Below are 15570 nucleotides of genomic sequence, written 5' to 3'. Positions count from 1 at the left end.
GCCACTCCGGTCTTCCGCACTCTGCAGGGAGCTGCCAAGGAAGGCATCTCTCCTCTAGCTGCTCGGCCATGGTGCGCCTGCATAGCTTAGAGCTTGCCACACATCTGCCCTCGCCGTTGGACAGGTAGCAGACGGCAAGGCGCGCGTTTTCTGCAATTTTTCGGTGATGACAAGCGGCTGATATGCTTGTAAGTGTAGCATATGAAACAAGAATCGTATGAAGCATCCGTAGACAGGTGCTAAAGTCGCAGTATGGCCGCAGGTGACGGTCGTATGATGGGTCTGTAGCCACAACAGGTTGGCAGCAAAGCGAATACCGCTAACTGAAAGCACCCTGCCGTAGCCCCAGTGGCGCAATTGGTTAGCGCACGGTACTTATAAGGCAGTAGCCGTGAGCAATGCCGGGGTTGTGAGTTCGAGCCTCACCTGGGGCATACTTTTATTTCGTAGCAGCTGACTCTGAAAGCATCGGGACGCTAGATTTGAGATGTATCACCTACTTGAGAATCATAAGTGAGCGTGCATTGTAGGTAAGCATCGCGCATTCCTCGGTAGTATAGTGGTTAGTATCCCCGCCTGTCACGCGGGAGACCGGGGTTCGATTCCCCGCCGGGGAGGTGCGATTTTTATATCGCAAAAGTTGCACGTGTGGCCCGAAAGGACATTAACGTTGTGATCGAGAAATGTAGTTGCTGCAGAATCGTAAGAAAGTCTGCGTCTTAGGAAGTGTTTCTCGTATTCTTCACACCACGTCGTCGTCGTTTCACAACTTACAGGGTTTGCTGTTGACGCTGAATCATCGCACCCGAGGCTTAGTGAACGAGCTCGAAGCACCCAAGAAAAAGAATAATTTTAGCAGAGCGTGGTTTCGATCCACGGACCTCTGGGTTATGGGCCCAGCACGCTTCCACTGCGCCACTCTGCTGCGTGCAGGCGTTCGCCCTCTTCGGTGCGTGACATGGGACACTTGGAAAAGCGTTGTCTGCGTCGCGTACCGATTAATTAACTGTGTGACATCTCTCAGCTTGACTTGTCTCGACTTTGCTCGACTGACGCTACGCTGACGCTTGCACGAAGCGATATTTACCACGATCGTCTCGAGATGCAGCTGCGAGATGCTCAGGATTGACATTGCACTGCACGCAGGCGGAAACATTCGAATGCACTGCCTAGCTACGCGCCCGCAACTAACAAAATGCCGACCCTGCCAGGATTCGAACCTGGAATCTTCTGATCCGTAGTCAGACGCGTTATCCGTTGCGCCACAGGGCCACTGTTCGCGTTTCGTAGCAAGAGGCGGGTACACATCGCGGAGCAACGTGTTCTCGGTGGCTCGCCAACTGCGTGTCGTCCACTGACAACGGCGGCGCGGCCACTCCGGTCTTCCGCACTCTGCAGGGAGCTGCCAAGGAAGGCATCTCTCCTCTAGCTGCTCGGCCATGGTGCGCCTGCATAGCTTAGAGCTTGCCACACATCTGCCCTCGCCGTTGGACAGGTAGCAGACGGCAAGGCGCGCGTTTTCTGCAATTTTTCGGTGATGACAAGCGGCTGATATGCTTGTAAGTGTAGCATATGAAACAAGAATCGTATGAAGCATCCGTAGACAGGTGCTAAAGTCGCAGTATGGCCGCAGGTGACGGTCGTATGATGGGTCTGTAGCCACAACAGGTTGGCAGCAAAGCGAATACCGCTAACTGAAAGCACCCTGCCGTAGCCCCAGTGGCGCAATTGGTTAGCGCACGGTACTTATAAGGCAGTAGCCGTGAGCAATGCCGGGGTTGTGAGTTCGAGCCTCACCTGGGGCATACTTTTATTTCGTAGCAGCTGACTCTGAAAGCATCGGGACGCTAGATTTGAGATGTATCACCTACTTGAGAATCATAAGTGAGCGTGCATTGTAGGTAAGCATCGCGCATTCCTCGGTAGTATAGTGGTTAGTATCCCCGCCTGTCACGCGGGAGACCGGGGTTCGATTCCCCGCCGGGGAGGTGCGATTTTTATATCGCAAAAGTTGCACGTGTGGCCCGAAAGGACATTAACGTTGTGATCGAGAAATGTAGTTGCTGCAGAATCGTAAGAAAGTCTGCGTCTTAGGAAGTGTTTCTCGTATTCTTCACACCACGTCGTCGTCGTTTCACAACTTACAGGGTTTGCTGTTGACGCTGAATCATCGCACCCGAGGCTTAGTGAACGAGCTCGAAGCACCCAAGAAAAAGAATAATTTTAGCAGAGCGTGGTTTCGATCCACGGACCTCTGGGTTATGGGCCCAGCACGCTTCCACTGCGCCACTCTGCTGCGTGCAGGCGTTCGCCCTCTTCGGTGCGTGACATGGGACACTTGGAAAAGCGTTGTCTGCGTCGCGTACCGATTAATTAACTGTGTGACATCTCTCAGCTTGACTTGTCTCGACTTTGCTCGACTGACGCTACGCTGACGCTTGCACGAAGCGATATTTACCACGATCGTCTCGAGATGCAGCTGCGAGATGCTCAGGATTGACATTGCACTGCACGCAGGCGGAAACATTCGAATGCACTGCCTAGCTACGCGCCCGCAACTAACAAAATGCCGACCCTGCCAGGATTCGAACCTGGAATCTTCTGATCCGTAGTCAGACGCGTTATCCGTTGCGCCACAGGGCCACTGTTCGCGTTTCGTAGCAAGAGGCGGGTACACATCGCGGAGCAACGTGTTCTCGGTGGCTCGCCAACTGCGTGTCGTCCACTGACAACGGCGGCGCGGCCACTCCGGTCTTCCGCACTCTGCAGGGAGCTGCCAAGGAAGGCATCTCTCCTCTAGCTGCTCGGCCATGGTGCGCCTGCATAGCTTAGAGCTTGCCACACATCTGCCCTCGCCGTTGGACAGGTAGCAGACGGCAAGGCGCGCGTTTTCTGCAATTTTTCGGTGATGACAAGCGGCTGATATGCTTGTAAGTGTAGCATATGAAACAAGAATCGTATGAAGCATCCGTAGACAGGTGCTAAAGTCGCAGTATGGCCGCAGGTGACGGTCGTATGATGGGTCTGTAGCCACAACAGGTTGGCAGCAAAGCGAATACCGCTAACTGAAAGCACCCTGCCGTAGCCCCAGTGGCGCAATTGGTTAGCGCACGGTACTTATAAGGCAGTAGCCGTGAGCAATGCCGGGGTTGTGAGTTCGAGCCTCACCTGGAGCATACTTTTATTTCGTAGCAGCTGACTCTGAAAGCATCGGGACGCTAGATTTGAGATGTATCACCTACTTGAGAACCATAAGTGAGCGTGCATTGTAGGTAAGCATCGCGCATTCCTCGGTAGTATAGTGGTTAGTATCCCCGCCTGTCACGCGGGAGACCGGGGTTCGATTCCCCGCCGGGGAGGTGCGATTTTTATATCGCAAAAGTTGCACGTGTGGCCCGAAAGGACATTAACGTTGTGATCGAGAAATGTAGTTGCTGCAGAATCGTAAGAAAGTCTGCGTCTTAGGAAGTGTTTCTCGTATTCTTCACACCACGTCGTCGTCGTTTCACAACTTACAGGGTTTGCTGTTGACGCTGAATCATCGCACCCGAGGCTTAGTGAACGAGCTCGAAGCACCCAAGAAAAAGAATAATTTTAGCAGAGCGTGGTTTCGATCCACGGACCTCTGGGTTACGGGCCCAGCACGCTTCCACTGCGCCACTCTGCTGCGTGCAGGCGTTCGCCCTCTTCGGTGCGTGACAAGGGACACTTGGAAAAGCGTTGTCTGCGTCGCGTACCGATTAATTAACTGTGTGACATCTCTCAGCTTGACTTGTCTCGACTTTGCTCGACTGACGCTACGCTGACGCTTGCACGAAGCGATATTTACCACGATCGTCTCGAGATGCAGCTGCGAGATGCTCAGGATTGACATTGCACTGCACGCAGGCGGAAACATTCGAATGCACTGCCTAGCTACGCGCCCGCAACTAACAAAATGCCGACCCTGCCAGGATTCGAACCTGGAATCTTCTGATCCGTAGTCAGACGCGTTATCCGTTGCGCCACAGGGCCACTGTTCGCGTTTCGTAGTAAGAGGCGGGTACACATCGCGGAGCAACGTGTTCTCGGTGGCTCGCCAACTGCGTGTCGTCCACTGACAACGGCGGCGCGGCCACTCCGGTCTTCCGCACTCTGCAGGGAGCTGCCAAGGAAGGCCTCTCTCCTCTAGCTGCTCGGCCATGGTGCGCCTGCATAGCTTAGAGCTTGCCACACATCTGCCCTCGCCGTTGGACAGGTAGCAGACGGCAAGGCGCGCGTTTTCTGCAATTTTTCGGTGATGACAAGCGGCTGATATGCTTGTAAGTGTAGCATATGAAACAAGAATCGTATGAAGCATCCGTAGACAGGTGCTAAAGTCGCAGTATGGCCGCAGGTGACGGTCGTATGATGGGTCTGTAGCCACAACAGGTTGGCAGCAAAGCGAATACCGCTAACTGAAAGCACCCTGCCGTAGCCCCAGTGGCGCAATTGGTTAGCGCACGGTACTTATAAGGCAGTAGCCGTGAGCAATGCCGGGGTTGTGAGTTCGAGCCTCACCTGGGGCATACTTTTATTTCGTAGCAGCTGACTCTGAAAGCATCGGGACGCTAGATTTGAGATGTATCACCTACTTGAGAACCATAAGTGAGCGTGCATTGTAGGTAAGCATCGCGCATTCCTCGGTAGTATAGTGGTTAGTATCCCCGCCTGTCACGCGGGAGACCGGGGTTCGATTCCCCGCCGGGGAGGTGCGATTTTTATATCGCAAAAGTTGCACGTGTGGCCCGAAAGGACATTAACGTTGTGATCGAGAAATGTAGTTGCTGCAGAATCGTAAGAAAGTCTGCGTCTTAGGAAGTGTTTCTCGTATTCTTCACACCACGTCGTCGTCGTTTCACAACTTACAGGGTTTGCTGTTGACGCTGAATCATCGCACCCGAGGCTTAGTGAACGAGCTCGAAGCACCCAAGAAAAAGAATAATTTTAGCAGAGCGTGGTTTCGATCCACGGACCTCTGGGTTACGGGCCCAGCACGCTTCCACTGCGCCACTCTGCTGCGTGCAGGCGTTCGCCCTCTTCGGTGCGTGACAAGGGACACTTGGAAAAGCGTTGTCTGCGTCGCGTACCGATTAATTAACTGTGTGACATCTCTCAGCTTGACTTGTCTCGACTTTGCTCGACTGACGCTACGCTGACGCTTGCACGAAGCGATATTTACCACGATCGTCTCGAGATGCAGCTGCGAGATGCTCAGGATTGACATTGCACTGCACGCAGGCGGAAACATTCGAATGCACTGCCTAGCTACGCGCCCGCAACTAACAAAATGCCGACCCTGCCAGGATTCGAACCTGGAATCTTCTGATCCGTAGTCAGACGCGTTATCCGTTGCGCCACAGGGCCACTGTTCGCGTTTCGTAGTAAGAGGCGGGTACACATCGCGGAGCAACGTGTTCTCGGTGGCTCGCCAACTGCGTGTCGTCCACTGACAACGGCGGCGCGGCCACTCCGGTCTTCCGCACTCTGCAGGGAGCTGCCAAGGAAGGCCTCTCTCCTCTAGCTGCTCGGCCATGGTGCGCCTGCATAGCTTAGAGCTTGCCACACATCTGCCCTCGCCGTTGGACAGGTAGCAGACGGCAAGGCGCGCGTTTTCTGCAATTTTTCGGTGATGACAAGCGGCTGATATGCTTGTAAGTGTAGCATATGAAACAAGAATCGTATGAAGCATCCGTAGACAGGTGCTAAAGTCGCAGTATGGCCGCAGGTGACGGTCGTATGATGGGTCTGTAGCCACAACAGGTTGGCAGCAAAGCGAATACCGCTAACTGAAAGCACCCTGCCGTAGCCCCAGTGGCGCAATTGGTTAGCGCACGGTACTTATAAGGCAGTAGCCGTGAGCAATGCCGGGGTTGTGAGTTCGAGCCTCACCTGGGGCATACTTTTATTTCGTAGCAGCTGACTCTGAAAGCATCGGGACGCTAGATTTGAGATGTATCACCTACTTGAGAATCATAAGTGAGCGTGCATTGTAGGTAAGCATCGCGCATTCCTCGGTAGTATAGTGGTTAGTATCCCCGCCTGTCACGCGGGAGACCGGGGTTCGATTCCCCGCCGGGGAGGTGCGATTTTTATATCGCAAAAGTTGCACGTGTGGCCCGAAAGGACTTTAACGTTGTGATCGAGAAATGTAGTTGCTGCAGAATCGTAAGAAAGTCTGCGTCTTAGGAAGTGTTTCTCGTATTCTTCACACCACGTCGTCGTCGTTTCACAACTTACAGGGTTTGCTGTTGACGCTGAATCATCGCACCCGAGGCTTAGTGAACGAGCTCGAAGCACCCAAGAAAAAGAATAATTTTAGCAGAGCGTGGTTTCGATCCACGGACCTCTGGGTTATGGGCCCAGCACGCTTCCACTGCGCCACTCTGCTGCGTGCAGGCGTTCGCCCTCTTCGGTGCGTGACATGGGACACTTGGAAAAGCGTTGTCTGCGTCGCGTACCGATTAATTAACTGTGTGACATCTCTCAGCTTGACTTGTCTCGACTTTGCTCGACTGACGCTACGCTGACGCTTGCACGAAGCGATATTTACCACGATCGTCTCGAGATGCAGCTGCGAGATGCTCAGGATTGACATTGCACTGCACGCAGGCGGAAACATTCGAATGCACTGCCTAGCTACGCGCCCGCAACTAACAAAATGCCGACCCTGCCAGGATTCGAACCTGGAATCTTCTGATCCGTAGTCAGACGCGTTATCCGTTGCGCCACAGGGCCACTGTTCGCGTTTCGTAGTAAGAGGCGGGTACACATCGCGGAGCAACGTGTTCTCGGTGGCTCGCCAACTGCGTGTCGTCCACTGACAACGGCGGCGCGGCCACTCCGGTCTTCCGCACTCTGCAGGGAGCTGCCAAGGAAGGCATCTCTCCTCTAGCTGCTCGGCCATGGTGCGCCTGCATAGCTTAGAGCTTGCCACACATCTGCCCTCGCCGTTGGACAGGTAGCAGACGGCAAGGCGCGCGTTTTCTGCAATTTTTCGGTGATGACAAGCGGCTGATATGCTTGTAAGTGTAGCATATGAAACAAGAATCGTATGAAGCATCCGTAGACAGGTGCTAAAGTCGCAGTATGGCCGCAGGTGACGGTCGTATGATGGGTCTGTAGCCACAACAGGTTGGCAGCAAAGCGAATACCGCTAACTGAAAGCACCCTGCCGTAGCCCCAGTGGCGCAATTGGTTAGCGCACGGTACTTATAAGGCAGTAGCCGTGAGCAATGCCGGGGTTGTGAGTTCGAGCCTCACCTGGGGCATACTTTTATTTCGTAGCAGCTGACTCTGAAAGCATCGGGACGCTAGATTTGAGATGTATCACCTACTTGAGAATCATAAGTGAGCGTGCATTGTAGGTAAGCATCGCGCATTCCTCGGTAGTATAGTGGTTAGTATCCCCGCCTGTCACGCGGGAGACCGGGGTTCGATTCCCCGCCGGGGAGGTGCGATTTTTATATCGCAAAAGTTGCACGTGTGGCCCGAAAGGACTTTAACGTTGTGATCGAGAAATGTAGTTGCTGCAGAATCGTAAGAAAGTCTGCGTCTTAGGAAGTGTTTCTCGTATTCTTCACACCACGTCGTCGTCGTTTCACAACTTACAGGGTTTGCTGTTGACGCTGAATCATCGCACCCGAGGCTTAGTGAACGAGCTCGAAGCACCCAAGAAAAAGAATAATTTTAGCAGAGCGTGGTTTCGATCCACGGACCTCTGGGTTATGGGCCCAGCACGCTTCCACTGCGCCACTCTGCTGCGTGCAGGCGTTCGCCCTCTTCGGTGCGTGACATGGGACACTTGGAAAAGCGTTGTCTGCGTCGCGTACCGATTAATTAACTGTGTGACATCTCTCAGCTTGACTTGTCTCGACTTTGCTCGACTGACGCTACGCTGACGCTTGCACGAAGCGATATTTACCACGATCGTCTCGAGATGCAGCTGCGAGATGCTCAGGATTGACATTGCACTGCACGCAGGCGGAAACATTCGAATGCACTGCCTAGCTACGCGCCCGCAACTAACAAAATGCCGACGCTGCCAGGATTCGAACCTGGAATCTTCTGATCCGTAGTCAGACGCGTTATCCGTTGCGCCACAGGGCCACTGTTCGCGTTTCGTAGTAAGAGGCGGGTACACATCGCGGAGCAACGTGTTCTCGGTGGCTCGCCAACTGCGTGTCGTCCACTGACAACGGCGGCGCGGCCACTCCGGTCTTCCGCACTCTGCAGGGAGCTGCCAAGGAAGGCATCTCTCCTCTAGCTGCTCGGCCATGGTGCGCCTGCATAGCTTAGAGCTTGCCACACATCTGCCCTCGCCGTTGGACAGGTAGCAGACGGCAAGGCGCGCGTTTTCTGCAATTTTTCGGTGATGACAAGCGGCTGATATGCTTGTAAGTGTAGCATATGAAACAAGAATCGTATGAAGCATCCGTAGACAGGTGCTAAAGTCGCAGTATGGCCGCAGGTGACGGTCGTATGATGGGTCTGTAGCCACAACAGGTTGGCAGCAAAGCGAATACCGCTAACTGAAAGCACCCTGCCGTAGCCCCAGTGGCGCAATTGGTTAGCGCACGGTACTTATAAGGCAGTAGCCGTGAGCAATGCCGGGGTTGTGAGTTCGAGCCTCACCTGGGGCATACTTTTATTTCGTAGCAGCTGACTCTGAAAGCATCGGGACGCTAGATTTGAGATGTATCACCTACTTGAGAATCATAAGTGAGCGTGCATTGTAGGTAAGCATCGCGCATTCCTCGGTAGTATAGTGGTTAGTATCCCCGCCTGTCACGCGGGAGACCGGGGTTCGATTCCCCGCCGGGGAGGTGCGATTTTTATATCGCAAAAGTTGCACGTGTGGCCCGAAAGGACATTAACGTTGTGATCGAGAAATGTAGTTGCTGCAGAATCGTAAGAAAGTCTGCGTCTTAGGAAGTGTTTCTCGTATTCTTCACACCACGTCGTCGTCGTTTCACAACTTACAGGGTTTGCTGTTGACGCTGAATCATCGCACCCGAGGCTTAGTGAACGAGCTCGAAGCACCCAAGAAAAAGAATAATTTTAGCAGAGCGTGGTTTCGATCCACGGACCTCTGGGTTATGGGCCCAGCACGCTTCCACTGCGCCACTCTGCTGCGTGCAGGCGTTCGCCCTCTTCGGTGCGTGACATGGGACACTTGGAAAAGCGTTGTCTGCGTCGCGTACCGATTAATTAACTGTGTGACATCTCTCAGCTTGACTTGTCTCGACTTTGCTCGACTGACGCTACGCTGACGCTTGCACGAAGCGATATTTACCACGATCGTCTCGAGATGCAGCTGCGAGATGCTCAGGATTGACATTGCACTGCACGCAGGCGGAAACATTCGAATGCACTGCCTAGCTACGCGCCCGCAACTAACAAAATGCCGACGCTGCCAGGATTCGAACCTGGAATCTTCTGATCCGTAGTCAGACGCGTTATCCGTTGCGCCACAGGGCCACTGTTCGCGTTTCGTAGTAAGAGGCGGGTACACATCGCGGAGCAACGTGTTCTCGGTGGCTCGCCAACTGCGTGTCGTCCACTGACAACGGCGGCGCGGCCACTCCGGTCTTCCGCACTCTGCAGGGAGCTGCCAAGGAAGGCATCTCTCCTCTAGCTGCTCGGCCATGGTGCGCCTGCATAGCTTAGAGCTTGCCACACATCTGCCCTCGCCGTTGGACAGGTAGCAGACGGCAAGGCGCGCGTTTTCTGCAATTTTTCGGTGATGACAAGCGGCTGATATGCTTGTAAGTGTAGCATATGAAACAAGAATCGTATGAAGCATCCGTAGACAGGTGCTAAAGTCGCAGTATGGCCGCAGGTGACGGTCGTATGATGGGTCTGTAGCCACAACAGGTTGGCAGCAAAGCGAATACCGCTAACTGAAAGCACCCTGCCGTAGCCCCAGTGGCGCAATTGGTTAGCGCACGGTACTTATAAGGCAGTAGCCGTGAGCAATGCCGGGGTTGTGAGTTCGAGCCTCACCTGGGGCATACTTTTATTTCGTAGCAGCTGACTCTGAAAGCATCGGGACGCTAGATTTGAGATGTATCACCTACTTGAGAATCATAAGTGAGCGTGCATTGTAGGTAAGCATCGCGCATTCCTCGGTAGTATAGTGGTTAGTATCCCCGCCTGTCACGCGGGAGACCGGGGTTCGATTCCCCGCCGGGGAGGTGCGATTTTTATATCGCAAAAGTTGCACGTGTGGCCCGAAAGGACATTAACGTTGTGATCGAGAAATGTAGTTGCTGCAGAATCGTAAGAAAGTCTGCGTCTTAGGAAGTGTTTCTCGTATTCTTCACACCACGTCGTCGTCGTTTCACAACTTACAGGGTTTGCTGTTGACGCTGAATCATCGCACCCGAGGCTTAGTGAACGAGCTCGAAGCACCCAAGAAAAAGAATAATTTTAGCAGAGCGTGGTTTCGATCCACGGACCTCTGGGTTATGGGCCCAGCACGCTTCCACTGCGCCACTCTGCTGCGTGCAGGCGTTCGCCCTCTTCGGTGCGTGACATGGGACACTTGGAAAAGCGTTGTCTGCGTCGCGTACCGATTAATTAACTGTGTGACATCTCTCAGCTTGACTTGTCTCGACTTTGCTCGACTGACGCTACGCTGACGCTTGCACGAAGCGATATTTACCACGATCGTCTCGAGATGCAGCTGCGAGATGCTCAGGATTGACATTGCACTGCACGCAGGCGGAAACATTCGAATGCACTGCCTAGCTACGCGCCCGCAACTAACAAAATGCCGACCCTGCCAGGATTCGAACCTGGAATCTTCTGATCCGTAGTCAGACGCGTTATCCGTTGCGCCACAGGGCCACTGTTCGCGTTTCGTAGTAAGAGGCGGGTACACATCGCGGAGCAACGTGTTCTCGGTGGCTCGCCAACTGCGTGTCGTCCACTGACAACGGCGGCGCGGCCACTCCGGTCTTCCGCACTCTGCAGGGAGCTGCCAAGGAAGGCATCTCTCCTCTAGCTGCTCGGCCATGGTGCGCCTGCATAGCTTAGAGCTTGCCACACATCTGCCCTCGCCGTTGGACAGGTAGCAGACGGCAAGGCGCGCGTTTTCTGCAATTTTTCGGTGATGACAAGCGGCTGATATGCTTGTAAGTGTAGCATATGAAACAAGAATCGTATGAAGCATCCGTAGACAGGTGCTAAAGTCGCAGTATGGCCGCAGGTGACGGTCGTATGATGGGTCTGTAGCCACAACAGGTTGGCAGCAAAGCGAATACCGCTAACTGAAAGCACCCTGCCGTAGCCCCAGTGGCGCAATTGGTTAGCGCACGGTACTTATAAGGCAGTAGCCGTGACCAATGCCGGGGTTGTGAGTTCGAGCCTCACCTGGGGCATACTTTTATTTCGTAGCAGCTGACTCTGAAAGCATCGGGACGCTAGATTTGAGATGTATCACCTACTTGAGAACCATAAGTGAGCGTGCATTGTAGGTAAGCATCGCGCATTCCTCGGTAGTATAGTGGTTAGTATCCCCGCCTGTCACGCGGGAGACCGGGGTTCGATTCCCCGCCGGGGAGGTGCGATTTTTATATCGCAAAAGTTGCACGTGTGGCCCGAAAGGACATTAACGTTGTGATCGAGAAATGTAGTTGCTGCAGAATCGTAAGAAAGTCTGCGTCTTAGGAAGTGTTTCTCGTATTCTTCACACCACGTCGTCGTCGTTTCACAACTTACAGGGTTTGCTGTTGACGCTGAATCATCGCACCCGAGGCTTAGTGAACGAGCTCGAAGCACCCAAGAAAAAGAATAATTTTAGCAGAGCGTGGTTTCGATCCACGGACCTCTGGGTTACGGGCCCAGCACGCTTCCACTGCGCCACTCTGCTGCGTGCAGGCGTTCGCCCTCTTCGGTGCGTGACAAGGGACACTTGGAAAAGCGTTGTCTGCGTCGCGTACCGATTAATTAACTGTGTGACATCTCTCAGCTTGACTTGTCTCGACTTTGCTCGACTGACGCTACGCTGACGCTTGCACGAAGCGATATTTACCACGATCGTCTCGAGATGCAGCTGCGAGATGCTCAGGATTGACATTGCACTGCACGCAGGCGGAAACATTCGAATGCACTGCCTAGCTACGCGCCCGCAACTAACAAAATGCCGACCCTGCCAGGATTCGAACCTGGAATCTTCTGATCCGTAGTCAGACGCGTTATCCGTTGCGCCACAGGGCCACTGTTCGCGTTTCGTAGTAAGAGGCGGGTACACATCGCGGAGCAACGTGTTCTCGGTGGCTCGCCAACTGCGTGTCGTCCACTGACAACGGCGGCGCGGCCACTCCGGTCTTCCGCACTCTGCAGGGAGCTGCCAAGGAAGGCCTCTCTCCTCTAGCTGCTCGGCCATGGTGCGCCTGCATAGCTTAGAGCTTGCCACACATCTGCCCTCGCCGTTGGACAGGTAGCAGACGGCAAGGCGCGCGTTTTCTGCAATTTTTCGGTGATGACAAGCGGCTGATATGCTTGTAAGTGTAGCATATGAAACAAGAATCGTATGAAGCATCCGTAGACAGGTGCTAAAGTCGCAGTATGGCCGCAGGTGACGGTCGTATGATGGGTCTGTAGCCACAACAGGTTGGCAGCAAAGCGAATACCGCTAACTGAAAGCACCCTGCCGTAGCCCCAGTGGCGCAATTGGTTAGCGCACGGTACTTATAAGGCAGTAGCCGTGAGCAATGCCGGGGTTGTGAGTTCGAGCCTCACCTGGGGCATACTTTTATTTCGTAGCAGCTGACTCTGAAAGCATCGGGACGCTAGATTTGAGATGTATCACCTACTTGAGAACCATAAGTGAGCGTGCATTGTAGGTAAGCATCGCGCATTCCTCGGTAGTATAGTGGTTAGTATCCCCGCCTGTCACGCGGGAGACCGGGGTTCGATTCCCCGCCGGGGAGGTGCGATTTTTATATCGCAAAAGTTGCACGTGTGGCCCGAAAGGACATTAACGTTGTGATCGAGAAATGTAGTTGCTGCAGAATCGTAAGAAAGTCTGCGTCTTAGGAAGTGTTTCTCGTATTCTTCACACCACGTCGTCGTCGTTTCACAACTTACAGGGTTTGCTGTTGACGCTGAATCATCGCACCCGAGGCTTAGTGAACGAGCTCGAAGCACCCAAGAAAAAGAATAATTTTAGCAGAGCGTGGTTTCGATCCACGGACCTCTGGGTTACGGGCCCAGCACGCTTCCACTGCGCCACTCTGCTGCGTGCAGGCGTTCGCCCTCTTCGGTGCGTGACAAGGGACACTTGGAAAAGCGTTGTCTGCGTCGCGTACCGATTAATTAACTGTGTGACATCTCTCAGCTTGACTTGTCTCGACTTTGCTCGACTGACGCTACGCTGACGCTTGCACGAAGCGATATTTACCACGATCGTCTCGAGATGCAGCTGCGAGATGCTCAGGATTGACATTGCACTGCACGCAGGCGGAAACATTCGAATGCACTGCCTAGCTACGCGCCCGCAACTAACAAAATGCCGACCCTGCCAGGATTCGAACCTGGAATCTTCTGATCCGTAGTCAGACGCGTTATCCGTTGCGCCACAGGGCCACTGTTCGCGTTTCGTAGTAAGAGGCGGGTACACATCGCGGAGCAACGTGTTCTCGGTGGCTCGCCAACTGCGTGTCGTCCACTGACAACGGCGGCGCGGCCACTCCGGTCTTCCGCACTCTGCAGGGAGCTGCCAAGGAAGGCCTCTCTCCTCTAGCTGCTCGGCCATGGTGCGCCTGCATAGCTTAGAGCTTGCCACACATCTGCCCTCGCCGTTGGACAGGTAGCAGACGGCAAGGCGCGCGTTTTCTGCAATTTTTCGGTGATGACAAGCGGCTGATATGCTTGTAAGTGTAGCATATGAAACAAGAATCGTATGAAGCATCCGTAGACAGGTGCTAAAGTCGCAGTATGGCCGCAGGTGACGGTCGTATGATGGGTCTGTAGCCACAACAGGTTGGCAGCAAAGCGAATACCGCTAACTGAAAGCACCCTGCCGTAGCCCCAGTGGCGCAATTGGTTAGCGCACGGTACTTATAAGGCAGTAGCCGTGAGCAATGCCGGGGTTGTGAGTTCGAGCCTCACCTGGGGCATACTTTTATTTCGTAGCAGCTGACTCTGAAAGCATCGGGACGCTAGATTTGAGATGTATCACCTACTTGAGAACCATAAGTGAGCGTGCATTGTAGGTAAGCATCGCGCATTCCTCGGTAGTATAGTGGTTAGTATCCCCGCCTGTCACGCGGGAGACCGGGGTTCGATTCCCCGCCGGGGAGGTGCGATTTTTATATCGCAAAAGTTGCACGTGTGGCCCGAAAGGACATTAACGTTGTGATCGAGAAATGTAGTTGCTGCAGAATCGTAAGAAAGTCTGCGTCTTAGGAAGTGTTTCTCGTATTCTTCACACCACGTCGTCGTCGTTTCACAACTTACAGGGTTTGCTGTTGACGCTGAATCATCGCACCCGAGGCTTAGTGAACGAGCTCGAAGCACCCAAGAAAAAGAATAATTTTAGCAGAGCGTGGTTTCGATCCACGGACCTCTGGGTTACGGGCCCAGCACGCTTCCACTGCGCCACTCTGCTGCGTGCAGGCGTTCGCCCTCTTCGGTGCGTGACAAGGGACACTTGGAAAAGCGTTGTCTGCGTCGCGTACCGATTAATTAACTGTGTGACATCTCTCAGCTTGACTTGTCTCGACTTTGCTCGACTGACGCTACGCTGACGCTTGCACGAAGCGATATTTACCACGATCGTCTCGAGATGCAGCTGCGAGATGCTCAGGATTGACATTGCACTGCACGCAGGCGGAAACATTCGAATGCACTGCCTAGCTACGCGCCCGCAACTAACAAAATGCCGACCCTGCCAGGATTCGAACCTGGAATCTTCTGATCCGTAGTCAGACGCGTTATCCGTTGCGCCACAGGGCCACTGTTCGCGTTTCGTAGTAAGAGGCGGGTACACATCGCGGAGCAACGTGTTCTCGGTGGCTCGCCAACTGCGTGTCGTCCACTGACAACGGCGGCGCGGCCACTCCGGTCTTCCGCACTCTGCAGGGAGCTGCCAAGGAAGGCCTCTCTCCTCTAGCTGCTCGGCCATGGTGCGCCTGCATAGCTTAGAGCTTGCCACACATCTGCCCTCGCCGTTGGACAGGTAGCAGACGGCAAGGCGCGCGTTTTCTGCAATTTTTCGGTGATGACAAGCGGCTGATATGCTTGTAAGTGTAGCATATGAAACAAGAATCGTATGAAGCATCCGTAGACAGGTGCTAAAGTCGCAGTATGGCCGCAGGTGACGGTCGTATGATGGGTCTGTAGCCACAACAGGTTGGCAGCAAAGCGAATACCGCTAACTGAAAGCACCCTGCCGTAGCCCCAGTGGCGCAATTGGTTAGCGCACGGTACTTATAAGGCAGTAGCCGTGAGCAATGCCGGGGTTGTGAGTTCGAGCCTCACCTGGGGCATACTTTTATTTCGTAGCAGCTGACTCTGAAAGCATCGGGACGCTAGATTTGAGAT

At 53.9% G+C, this 15570-nt stretch overlaps 39 non-coding genes across 39 annotated transcripts; 23 read left to right on the top strand and 16 right to left on the bottom strand.

Annotated features, from left to right (window-relative positions):
- Positions 1 to 342: 342 nt before the first annotated feature.
- Positions 343 to 434, top strand: Trnai-uau. The gene is given in 2 exon segments: positions 343 to 380; positions 399 to 434. It is a non-coding gene; the product is annotated as a tRNA-Ile (tRNA).
- A 111-nt stretch (positions 435 to 545) lies between these two features.
- Positions 546 to 617, top strand: Trnad-guc. The gene has a single exon. It is a non-coding gene; the product is annotated as a tRNA-Asp (tRNA).
- Positions 618 to 1199: 582 nt separating this feature from the next.
- On the bottom strand, positions 1200 to 1272 carry Trnar-acg. The gene has a single exon. It is a non-coding gene; the product is annotated as a tRNA-Arg (tRNA).
- A 441-nt stretch (positions 1273 to 1713) lies between these two features.
- Trnai-uau lies at positions 1714 to 1805 on the top strand. Its single transcript is given in 2 exon segments — positions 1714 to 1751; positions 1770 to 1805. It is a non-coding gene; the product is annotated as a tRNA-Ile (tRNA).
- Positions 1806 to 1916: 111 nt separating this feature from the next.
- Trnad-guc lies at positions 1917 to 1988 on the top strand. The gene has a single exon. It is a non-coding gene; the product is annotated as a tRNA-Asp (tRNA).
- Positions 1989 to 2570: 582 nt separating this feature from the next.
- Trnar-acg lies at positions 2571 to 2643 on the bottom strand. The gene has a single exon. It is a non-coding gene; the product is annotated as a tRNA-Arg (tRNA).
- Positions 2644 to 3084: 441 nt separating this feature from the next.
- Positions 3085 to 3176, top strand: Trnai-uau. The gene is given in 2 exon segments: positions 3085 to 3122; positions 3141 to 3176. It is a non-coding gene; the product is annotated as a tRNA-Ile (tRNA).
- Positions 3177 to 3287: 111 nt separating this feature from the next.
- Trnad-guc lies at positions 3288 to 3359 on the top strand. Its single transcript has one exon. It is a non-coding gene; the product is annotated as a tRNA-Asp (tRNA).
- Positions 3360 to 3595: 236 nt separating this feature from the next.
- On the bottom strand, positions 3596 to 3667 carry Trnat-cgu. The gene has a single exon. It is a non-coding gene; the product is annotated as a tRNA-Thr (tRNA).
- A 274-nt stretch (positions 3668 to 3941) lies between these two features.
- Trnar-acg lies at positions 3942 to 4014 on the bottom strand. The gene has a single exon. It is a non-coding gene; the product is annotated as a tRNA-Arg (tRNA).
- Positions 4015 to 4455: 441 nt separating this feature from the next.
- Positions 4456 to 4547, top strand: Trnai-uau. Its single transcript is given in 2 exon segments — positions 4456 to 4493; positions 4512 to 4547. It is a non-coding gene; the product is annotated as a tRNA-Ile (tRNA).
- Positions 4548 to 4658: 111 nt separating this feature from the next.
- On the top strand, positions 4659 to 4730 carry Trnad-guc. Its single transcript has one exon. It is a non-coding gene; the product is annotated as a tRNA-Asp (tRNA).
- Positions 4731 to 4966: 236 nt separating this feature from the next.
- Positions 4967 to 5038, bottom strand: Trnat-cgu. Its single transcript has one exon. It is a non-coding gene; the product is annotated as a tRNA-Thr (tRNA).
- A 274-nt stretch (positions 5039 to 5312) lies between these two features.
- Trnar-acg lies at positions 5313 to 5385 on the bottom strand. The gene has a single exon. It is a non-coding gene; the product is annotated as a tRNA-Arg (tRNA).
- Positions 5386 to 5826: 441 nt separating this feature from the next.
- Trnai-uau lies at positions 5827 to 5918 on the top strand. Its single transcript is given in 2 exon segments — positions 5827 to 5864; positions 5883 to 5918. It is a non-coding gene; the product is annotated as a tRNA-Ile (tRNA).
- Positions 5919 to 6029: 111 nt separating this feature from the next.
- Trnad-guc lies at positions 6030 to 6101 on the top strand. Its single transcript has one exon. It is a non-coding gene; the product is annotated as a tRNA-Asp (tRNA).
- Positions 6102 to 6683: 582 nt separating this feature from the next.
- Positions 6684 to 6756, bottom strand: Trnar-acg. Its single transcript has one exon. It is a non-coding gene; the product is annotated as a tRNA-Arg (tRNA).
- Positions 6757 to 7197: 441 nt separating this feature from the next.
- Trnai-uau lies at positions 7198 to 7289 on the top strand. The gene is given in 2 exon segments: positions 7198 to 7235; positions 7254 to 7289. It is a non-coding gene; the product is annotated as a tRNA-Ile (tRNA).
- Positions 7290 to 7400: 111 nt separating this feature from the next.
- Positions 7401 to 7472, top strand: Trnad-guc. Its single transcript has one exon. It is a non-coding gene; the product is annotated as a tRNA-Asp (tRNA).
- A 582-nt stretch (positions 7473 to 8054) lies between these two features.
- Positions 8055 to 8127, bottom strand: Trnar-acg. Its single transcript has one exon. It is a non-coding gene; the product is annotated as a tRNA-Arg (tRNA).
- A 441-nt stretch (positions 8128 to 8568) lies between these two features.
- Positions 8569 to 8660, top strand: Trnai-uau. Its single transcript is given in 2 exon segments — positions 8569 to 8606; positions 8625 to 8660. It is a non-coding gene; the product is annotated as a tRNA-Ile (tRNA).
- Positions 8661 to 8771: 111 nt separating this feature from the next.
- Trnad-guc lies at positions 8772 to 8843 on the top strand. The gene has a single exon. It is a non-coding gene; the product is annotated as a tRNA-Asp (tRNA).
- Positions 8844 to 9425: 582 nt separating this feature from the next.
- Positions 9426 to 9498, bottom strand: Trnar-acg. The gene has a single exon. It is a non-coding gene; the product is annotated as a tRNA-Arg (tRNA).
- Positions 9499 to 9939: 441 nt separating this feature from the next.
- Positions 9940 to 10031, top strand: Trnai-uau. Its single transcript is given in 2 exon segments — positions 9940 to 9977; positions 9996 to 10031. It is a non-coding gene; the product is annotated as a tRNA-Ile (tRNA).
- Positions 10032 to 10142: 111 nt separating this feature from the next.
- Positions 10143 to 10214, top strand: Trnad-guc. Its single transcript has one exon. It is a non-coding gene; the product is annotated as a tRNA-Asp (tRNA).
- Positions 10215 to 10796: 582 nt separating this feature from the next.
- Trnar-acg lies at positions 10797 to 10869 on the bottom strand. Its single transcript has one exon. It is a non-coding gene; the product is annotated as a tRNA-Arg (tRNA).
- Positions 10870 to 11310: 441 nt separating this feature from the next.
- Positions 11311 to 11402, top strand: Trnai-uau. The gene is given in 2 exon segments: positions 11311 to 11348; positions 11367 to 11402. It is a non-coding gene; the product is annotated as a tRNA-Ile (tRNA).
- Positions 11403 to 11513: 111 nt separating this feature from the next.
- On the top strand, positions 11514 to 11585 carry Trnad-guc. Its single transcript has one exon. It is a non-coding gene; the product is annotated as a tRNA-Asp (tRNA).
- A 236-nt stretch (positions 11586 to 11821) lies between these two features.
- Positions 11822 to 11893, bottom strand: Trnat-cgu. The gene has a single exon. It is a non-coding gene; the product is annotated as a tRNA-Thr (tRNA).
- Positions 11894 to 12167: 274 nt separating this feature from the next.
- On the bottom strand, positions 12168 to 12240 carry Trnar-acg. The gene has a single exon. It is a non-coding gene; the product is annotated as a tRNA-Arg (tRNA).
- A 441-nt stretch (positions 12241 to 12681) lies between these two features.
- Positions 12682 to 12773, top strand: Trnai-uau. The gene is given in 2 exon segments: positions 12682 to 12719; positions 12738 to 12773. It is a non-coding gene; the product is annotated as a tRNA-Ile (tRNA).
- A 111-nt stretch (positions 12774 to 12884) lies between these two features.
- Positions 12885 to 12956, top strand: Trnad-guc. The gene has a single exon. It is a non-coding gene; the product is annotated as a tRNA-Asp (tRNA).
- A 236-nt stretch (positions 12957 to 13192) lies between these two features.
- On the bottom strand, positions 13193 to 13264 carry Trnat-cgu. The gene has a single exon. It is a non-coding gene; the product is annotated as a tRNA-Thr (tRNA).
- Positions 13265 to 13538: 274 nt separating this feature from the next.
- Positions 13539 to 13611, bottom strand: Trnar-acg. The gene has a single exon. It is a non-coding gene; the product is annotated as a tRNA-Arg (tRNA).
- Positions 13612 to 14052: 441 nt separating this feature from the next.
- Trnai-uau lies at positions 14053 to 14144 on the top strand. The gene is given in 2 exon segments: positions 14053 to 14090; positions 14109 to 14144. It is a non-coding gene; the product is annotated as a tRNA-Ile (tRNA).
- A 111-nt stretch (positions 14145 to 14255) lies between these two features.
- Trnad-guc lies at positions 14256 to 14327 on the top strand. The gene has a single exon. It is a non-coding gene; the product is annotated as a tRNA-Asp (tRNA).
- Positions 14328 to 14563: 236 nt separating this feature from the next.
- Trnat-cgu lies at positions 14564 to 14635 on the bottom strand. The gene has a single exon. It is a non-coding gene; the product is annotated as a tRNA-Thr (tRNA).
- Positions 14636 to 14909: 274 nt separating this feature from the next.
- Positions 14910 to 14982, bottom strand: Trnar-acg. Its single transcript has one exon. It is a non-coding gene; the product is annotated as a tRNA-Arg (tRNA).
- A 441-nt stretch (positions 14983 to 15423) lies between these two features.
- Trnai-uau lies at positions 15424 to 15515 on the top strand. The gene is given in 2 exon segments: positions 15424 to 15461; positions 15480 to 15515. It is a non-coding gene; the product is annotated as a tRNA-Ile (tRNA).
- Positions 15516 to 15570: the final 55 nt, after the last annotated feature.

Source organism: Schistocerca americana, chromosome 8 (genome assembly GCF_021461395.2).
Source record: "Schistocerca americana isolate TAMUIC-IGC-003095 chromosome 8, iqSchAmer2.1, whole genome shotgun sequence".
In the NCBI taxonomy this organism is placed as follows: Eukaryota; Metazoa; Arthropoda; class Insecta; order Orthoptera; family Acrididae; genus Schistocerca; species Schistocerca americana.
The sequence above is the reverse complement of the archived record's forward strand: the minus strand, read 5'-3'. Positions and strand labels throughout refer to the sequence as shown.